The sequence below is a fragment of the Vombatus ursinus genome, unplaced genomic scaffold (assembly GCF_900497805.2).
Source record: "Vombatus ursinus unplaced genomic scaffold, bare-nosed wombat genome assembly UNPS02014786.1, whole genome shotgun sequence".
NCBI lineage: Eukaryota > Metazoa > Chordata > Mammalia > Diprotodontia > Vombatidae > Vombatus > Vombatus ursinus.
The window spans coordinates 53,744,896-53,753,839 of NW_020954564.1; the positions used below are offsets into that span (position 1 = coordinate 53,744,896).

At 37.3% G+C, this 8,944-nt stretch overlaps 1 pseudogene; it reads right to left on the reverse strand.

Moving 5' to 3' along the window:
* Positions 1-2,529: 2,529 nt before the first annotated feature.
* LOC114047291 lies at positions 2,530-3,359 on the reverse strand (annotated as a pseudogene).
* Positions 3,360-8,944: the final 5,585 nt, after the last annotated feature.

Sequence of the window (8,944 nt, forward strand, 5' to 3'; positions counted from 1 at the left end):
GATTGAATGCACTTTTGTATAGATTATTCTGTAATTTGGCCATTAGCATTTAGAACTCAATTCACCCCCACCTGATCTCAGGTGTTGGTTTAAAATAGTCTCCTCTGGGCTGTTTATTATTTTAACATTACAAAGATTAATCAGTTGTGTGTTTTCTTTATTAAACTGAACATAATTCCCAAGCCTGTCTCTGGGTGGATTCAGACAAATAATGAAAGAAAATACTATTCAAACATTACTAATTGTTTAATGTTAAAATAGTTATAACTAAAGATAAATGTTTGAAAACAATCATGCTGAGTGAGGACTCATTTGTACAATTTACTTCCCTTTAGTTGTCTTTCTATTAACAAAGTAGTAGAAAAAAATCAGGATATTTTCTCTGTTCCAGTTTACAGGAGAAGGTATTGAGGGAAAAATAATGCATGACATTATTAAGGGGGGGGGACAAGGAAAAGTCTTTTATGGGTAAAAAGGAAAGAGAAAGTAAAGAATATGAAAGAGGTGGGAAGGAATGAGGCCATTCAGAATTCTATATGTCACTTCATATTTACTATTCATGATGTCAATTTATTAGGATTGTCCTACTGAAAGGTAAACTATCAAAGAAAGTCTTAATTTACTTCCCAGTAAGAAGTGTGTTGCTCATGATCGATAAATGTAGGATGGATGGATTGGCCTATGAAAGTCAGTACATGAAGCATGCACAGATATTTCCTGCTCGGTTTTGGTATAATCATGTATAAGCTTGGGCTGAGCCTACTTCCAACCATGAATGACTGAGGGGGCTAGTACTGTGTGATGGTGGAAAGTCTTCTAATTGGCTTCTGAGCCAGAACTGAATATGAATGCAAAATGGGCAACCCACTCATTCTTGTTCTCTTTTTTGGTGGCTTCCAAGAATCAGGACTACTTTGAGCTGAATGCTTTCAAGAGCCAGGTGGAGGGAAGGCATCCATCCTATCTCCCACCTAGCTATGATGGCTGTGAGTATAAGACCACTTTTGTCTTTAATGTTTGCTCTTTCCTAGCCTTATGTAAATAGGTATTCTGAAGTCGTGGTCATGTCCAGGCAACAACTTTGTAAGTTTAGGACATCCAGAAGTCCTGTCAATGGTCTCACCAGTTACCAGTGGCAGGAGCCACCAGAATGAAATTGACCCTTGGCAGTGGAAATGGAAAAGCAAGAGATGCAAGCCATGGGGCAGCTAGGTGGCACAATGGATAGAGCACCAGCCCTGGAGTCAGGATGACCTGAGTTCAAATCCAGCCTCCGACACATAACACTCACTAGCTGTGTGCCCCTGGGCAACTCACTTAATCCCAATTGCCTCACAAAGAGAGAGAGAGAGAGAGAGAGAGAGAGAGAGAGAGAGAGAGAGAGAGAGAGAGAGAAGTGCCAGCTATGGATTCTAGAAAGGATTGATCCTTGGAGCCCATTGGAGAGCTACACCTGAGGGGAAGTTCATTAAAACTCCACAAAAGGAGAAAAGATCTTCCAGGGCCAAGTGAGAGGTACTTCTTGACCCCAGGTGTTCTCCAATACTATTGCTTCACTACCATTGTACGATGACTTGCAGCCCACTCTCCCCAGGGACCTTATGTCTATAAGGGGAGAATATATACCTGGTTTCAGGAAAATGTTTTATGCCACCTGTCCTTTTTTCCCCCTGAAAATTAAGACTTTGTTTTACCATACACCAAACATTATTATAAATAATTGAGAAGCTAAAATGCATCTGGGTTCCCCACCATATTTATTACTCCATTTTCACTTAAATAGACTACATTACCACCTCATTTATCTGACCTTCATTTTTCTGGAATGGTTTGTTGTACAACCTTATAAAATGATCCTCTATAGTTCCTCTCACTGTAGAAATAGGGTATATGTACCCAATGTTATAGAATCAGAAATCTGTAATAATTCTGAAAATTAAATTTCTGCCAATTATTCCAAGATAGAGTAGAATCATGGTACAGAGGAGAAAGCCTTGAGAGTCACAAAATCCTAGGTACCTGCCTGGCATACCAGCTGGATGACTCCTGGGTAAATCACTTAACCTCTGAGGACCCCTCACAACTCTATAAAATTAAGTTGGGGAGGTGGAAAGAGGTAAAGGATAGGGATTGCATGGTCAATATAATCATTGGCACAGAACAAAGTGCGTTGATTAATTGGCAGGACCAGAAAGAAAGTTTTGAATTTGTAGCTATGTAGCTATGTCAGGATCCCTCTACTCAAGCTCCCAGAAGTCCACTAAGCCTTCCAAAAATAGTGCCTCTACCTATACACAATACTCACTTCAGCCAAAACTTCTAATTTAGAGAATCTGAAAGAGAGGAATCCTAAAAATAAACAAACAATGACAATACCCCATTTTTTAAAAAAATCTGGTTTTTAGTTTACAGCTAAACTATGTGTATAGCCAATAGTCATGGAATCCATTAAGAAATGAAAGCTGTACCTGCAATTCTCCAGAATCAGAACTCTATTTGTGCCTCTGCCTAGAATGTACAAGAATGATGTCACCTAGGAGTGGCTTCTAAGGTAGACTCCAGAGTTTCCATAGCAGTAGAATCTTTTGTTTCAGAAGAAAGGGTATCGGGGGTAGATAGGTGGTGCAGTGAATGGAGCATCAGCCCTGGAGTCTGGAGGTCCTGAATTCAAATTTGCACTCAGACACTTAACACTTAACTAGCTGTGTGACCCTGGGCAAGTCACTTAACCCCAGTTGCCTCCCCAAAAATAAAAAAAAAATCAGAAGAAGAGGTATCAAGAGTAGAACCACCATCCTCCATTTCCAAGTGGTCTGGTTTTTCCAGTTCATTGTCCATGCCTTTATTCTTTTTGGTTTGCATCTCTTGCTCTTCCATTTCTGAAGTTTTGTCTGGGATTTGAGCTGTAACATCCTCATCTTCCTTCTGATGTGCAGAGCTACAAATCATGTTGGGTCTATATGAAAAATCGTTGTCCTTGATCTGCATCCATTCCACACCACCTGTTTTTTTCTCTCTCCTCAATCAGAAGTGCTTTCATCATACTCACCTTCTTCATTGTATGGCACTTATAATTGAGCTCTGTTTTATAGTTACCTTCTGCATTGACCTGATCTCTATTTCTTCAAACACAACACAGAGCCCAAGAGTATCTTCATATTCCTCAGTAAAGACATAGCTGTCCACTTGAAAAATAGGTCAATTTCCAAAAATCTTGCATCCATTTCCACATCTTGTTTAAAAAAAGACTCTGAATCTATAATTCCTGACAAATCCACAAGGGCCAATCGCTCCTCTTCTTTTTCATTCTCCTCTTCATCATGCCCTGAGAACCCCTTCAGAAGGACAGCAGCCACCATGTCCACAAGCCTATGGCTCAACCAGTCTTTCCCTCAGGCCCACTCTCACTCCCTACCCCTACTAGCACCACATGATCAAGCACTAACCACCGTCTTGAAGATGAACAACTGAGAAGCCACATCCTCATTCTCTGGTTCCAGCTCCCTGTACCAACTATTTTTGCTATACCTTCTCCATAAATACCTTTGCTAAAAGCTAATCAATTTTGGATGACATGCTTATTAATGGAGAGTATACCAGTCAGGGCTCAGGAACTATAATACTAGAAACCTCAGCTCCTTAGGGTTATACTAGGATCTTGAAGAGATGAGTCAGCTGTCCTCCAGGGATCCCAAGGACACAGGACTGTGAGTGCCCAGTTGGGAGAGTGGCCCTAGACGATGCTTGTTGCACCAACATAATAATTTACAACAGTCTTAATAGCATAATTTGCTCAGTATGTAACTCCTTATTTCAAAGGCTTACTCCTTTGATTAAGGCCTGGTCTCTCTTTGGCTCTCTGTCTCTGTCTCTCTGTCTGTCTGTCTGTCTCTCTGTCTCTCTCTCTCTGTCTCTCTCTCTCTGTCCTTCTCTCACCACCCCCACTTCCTCCTCTCTGAGTCTCTCTGTCTCCCTTTCTCTGTCTCTCTCCTTCTTCCTCTCCCTATCTCTCTCCCTCTCATTGAGTCTCCTTGTATATTCTTTCCCTCTACCCTGGAGATGGTCCTATCTCTCCAGGAGTCAGACTATGCAGAGATTATGCTGGGAGTGCAATAATTATCTGTCTCAGCTCTTTCAAAATGAAATAGCCAATTCTATGGTGCCTTGGAATAATTTGAAGCATTCACATGCTTTTTGGCAAGCATAGGGTTTTGATGCCTCTGAGCCATTTAAGATTTTCTACCCCTTTGCTTGAATGTTAGCAGCCCTGTGCACCACACAAAGTGATGCCTCAAATCATTCTGGAAGCATTTCTATTTTCAATACTCTGCCAAAAGTCCCAGTTCCCCATTGCTGGGTACATTAGTGTAAGTTGGTCTCATTCATCTTTTCCCCTCCCCAGGCAGCATGCCTCCCACTGAGGCAACAAGCCACATATCTTTTGGGGACTGAAAAAATAATTTGTACCCACCTTTACAGTTGATAAAATGATCGTAGATTTAGAGCTAGAAGGGACTTTAGAGCTCATCTAGTCCAATCCCCTTATTTTATAGACAAGGAAACTGAGCCTTTCTCTTTTCCAGCCTCTTCCTGAATAGCTAGGCCAAGCCAGGAAAATTATTGTGTGATTTCCCTGGCCTTTCTGAAGATTTCCAAAAGTGGGAGAAAGGGCAGAGCTGGTAGCTACTATCGGCACAAGGCATGCACAATTTAGGGAGTAAGTGCAAAAAGGGTGGGTGGAGGAGAGAGCCAGGCCTCCATCCAGTCCAAATATGTGTGTCCCCACTAAGAACATATTTTTTTTGTCCCTTTAGATAATTACCATCACATATTGTAAAGGATAAAGGAGCAGAGAAATGCTATGAAGAACTTAGCAGGATTCTCCAGTCAACATAATGGTTCAAAGAAATAATATTTACTAATGACTACCCTGGATCCCTATGCCTCATTGAATTTATAGTCAAAAGTGCTATGAGTCTGTTTAATGTACTTGGTATAGCAGAATGAGTAAATCCTTATACTTTTATAATCATAGAGTTGAATGCTAGGTCATAGAACTATGTAATCTTAGACTCTCAGAAGTCATGTATTCCCATCATACCTACAGTGGGAATCATGTTTATAACTCCCTTAATAGATGCTTATACAACATATGCTTGAACACTTCTGCTTTGCATCTATCACATTTTATCTTGCGTTATAGTTATTTCTGTACATATCTTACATTTAGAACAAATATGGGAAAGCTGGATTGGATCTTTCTATGGTAGAGATAATATAGTTGTGAGGGCTTTGAGAGATCAATTCACAAGAAATATGAAAGAGGGGAAAATATCACCAGCATTGAAAAATCTCAAGTCTTATCAGTGCTGAAACAAGGGAACCAAGAAAACAACTACTGACCTATGCTTGATTTCTCAACTGTCAAAATTTTAAAGAAACTCTTCTATACATGCATCACGGGCATCCTTGATAAGGGTTTTAGGAACAACTAGACTTTGACAATCAATATTCAATAACAGACTACTGTCCACAATTGATTGAAAGATGTAGTGAAAACAAGGTTGCACTATGCTTTTTATTTGCTGGTTATTTTAAAAAAAATTGCTTTTGAGGAGAGACAGGGTTAAAAAAAAGAGAGAAAGAAGGATAAACTGGGGAAAAAATAGGATGGTAGGAAATACAGAGTTAGTAATCATAGCTGTGAATGTGAATGGGACAACTTATTCATAAAACAGAAGCAAATAGCAGAATGGATTATAAACCCAAATTCAACAATATGTTGTTTTCAAGAAACACACTTGAAACAGAGATGCAGAGCAAAAATAAGGGACTAGAAGGGGCAGCTAGGTGGCATAGTGGATAGAGCACCAGCCCTGTATTCAGGAGGACCTGAGTTCAAACCTGGCCTCAGATCAAACACTTGATACTTACTAGCTGTGTGACCCTGGGCAAGTCACTTAGCCCCAATTGCCTAAAAATTTAAAAAAAATTTTTTAATTAAAAAAAAAAAGGGACTAGAGCAGAATCCATTATGCTTCAGCTGCGGTTTAACAAAGCAGAGGTAACAATCATGATCTTAAACAAAACAAAAGCAAAAATAGACCTAATTAAAACAGACAAGCAGGGGAAGTACCTTTAGCTAAAAGGTATCATAGACATGGGGTAATATCAGTACTAAACATATATGTACCAAAGGGCATAGCATCCAGATTCTTAAAGGAAAAGTTAAATGAGTTACAAGAGGAAATAGACTGTAAAGCTATACTAGTGGGGGGCCTCAATTTTCCCCTCTCAAAACTAAATAAATCTAACTATAAAATAAATAAGAAAGAAATTAAGGAGATGAATAGAATTTTAGAAAAATTAGACATGATAGACCTTTGGAGAAAATTGAATGGGAATAGAAAGGAGTATAACTTTTCTGAGTTGTACATGGGACCTTCACAAAAATTGACCATGTATTAGGGCATAAAAACCTCACACTCAAATGCAGAAAAGCAGAAATATTAAATACATCCTTTTCAGACCATAATACAACAAACATCACATTCAGTAAAGGACCATGGGAACATAGATTAACAATTCATTGGAAATTAAACAATCTTAAAAAATGAGTGGGCCAAAAAACAAATCATAGAAACAAACAATTTCATTCAAGAGAATAATAATAATGAGACAACATACCAAAATTTGTCAGATGCAGCCAAAGCAGTAGTTAAAGGAAAATTTATATCTCTAAATGCTTACATCAATAAAATGGAGAAAGAGCAGATCAATGAATTGGGCATGTAATAAAAATAAATAGAAGAAGAGCAAATTAAGAATAACCAATTAAATACCAAATTTTAAATCCTGGAAATCAAAGGAGAAATTAATAAAACTGAAAGTGAGAAAACTGTTGAACTGATAGAACTAGGAGCTGGTTTTATGGTGGGGAGGGACCAATAAAATAGGTAAGCCATTGGTTAATTTGATTTTTTTTAAAAGAAGAAAATCAAATTATGAGTATCAAAAACAAAAAGGGCAAATTCACCACCAGTGAAGATGAAATTAAAGCAATTATTAGGAGCTATTTTGCCCAATTGGATGCCAATAAACTTAACAATCTAGGAGAAATGTATGAATATTTATAAAAATACAAATTGCCCAGATTAATAGAAGGAAATCGAATACTTAAATAACCCCATCTTAGAAAAACAAATTGAACAAGCATCAACAAGTTCCCTTTGAAAAAATCCCCAGAATCAGATGTAATCCCAAATGAATTCTACTAAACATTTAAAGAACTATTAATTCCAATGCCATATATACTATTTGGAAAAATACACAAAGGAGTCCTACCAAATTTGTTTTATGACACAAATATGGTGTTGATACCTAAATCAAGAAGAGCAAAAACAGAGAAAGAAAATTATAGACCAATCTCCCTAATGAATATTGATGCAAAATTTTAAAATAAAATACTAGCAAGGAGATTTCAGCAATATATCACAAAGATCATACATTATGACCAGGTGAGATTTATATCATGAATGCAGGGCTGGTTCAATTCTAGGAAAATTATCAGCTTAACTGACCATATCAATAACAAAAAAACAACAGAAATCATATGATTATTTCAAGAGATGCAGGAAAAACTTTTGCCAAAATACAACATCCATTCCTATTTAAAAAGAAAAAAAAAACATTAGAAAGCATAGGAATAAATGGAGATTTCCTACAAATGATAAGTAATATCTATGTAAAACTACCAACAAGCATTATCTATAATGGGGATGAGGTGGAAGCCTTCCCAATAAGATCAGGGAACAAGAATGCCCATTATCACCACCATCATTCAATATTGTACTAGAAATGCTAGCTATAGCAATAAGAGGGGAAAAAAGGAATTAGAATGGTAATAAGGAAACAAAATTATCAGTTAGAGAATCCTAGAGAATTAACTAAAAACTAGTTGAAACAATTAACAACTTCAGCAAAGTGGCAGAATATAAAATAAACCCACATAAATCATCAGCATTTTTGTATATGATCAGCAAAGTCTGGCAGGTAGAGATAAAAAGAAATTCCACTTAAAACAACTACAGATAGCATTAAATACTTCAAAATCTACCTGCCAAGACAAACCCAGGAACTATAAAAACACAATTATGAACCACTTTTTACAAAATCAAAGTCAAATCTAAATAATTGGAAAAATATTAATTATTCATAGGTAGATCAAGCTAATATAATAAAAATGACAATTCCACCTAAATTAATTTACTTATTCAGTGCCATACCAACCAAACTACCAAAATCATTTTGTAGAGCTAGAAAAAATAATAAAATTAATCTAGAAGAACAAAAGGTTGAAAATATCAAGGGAATCGATGAAAAAAAAATGTGAAGGAAGGTAGCGTAGCAGCACCAGATCTCAAACTGCATGACAAAGTGGTAATCATCAAAACAACTGGTACTGGCTAAGAAATAGAGTGATGGAACAATGGAATAGGTAGCTATACAATACACAGTAGTAAATGACCATAGTAATCTAGTGTTTGATAAACCCAAAGACCCAAGCTTTTGAGACAAGAACTCACCTTTGACAAAAATTACTGGGAACATTGGAAAGCAGTTTGGCAGAAACTAGGTATAGACCAACATCTCACACCATAAACCAAGATAAGGTCAAAATGGATACATGATTTAGACATAAACATTGACATCAAAAGTAAACTAGGGGAGCATGGAAAATTTTGTGTCAGATATCTGGAGAAGGGAAGAATTTATGACCAAACGAGAGATAGAGAGCATTATGGGATGTAAAACGGATAATTTTTATTTCGTTGCTATTGTTGTTCAGTCATTTTCAGCTGTGTCTGACTCTTTGTGACCCCATTTGAGGTTTTCATGGCAAAGATATTGGAGTGATTTGCCACTTCCTTCTCTAGCTCATTTT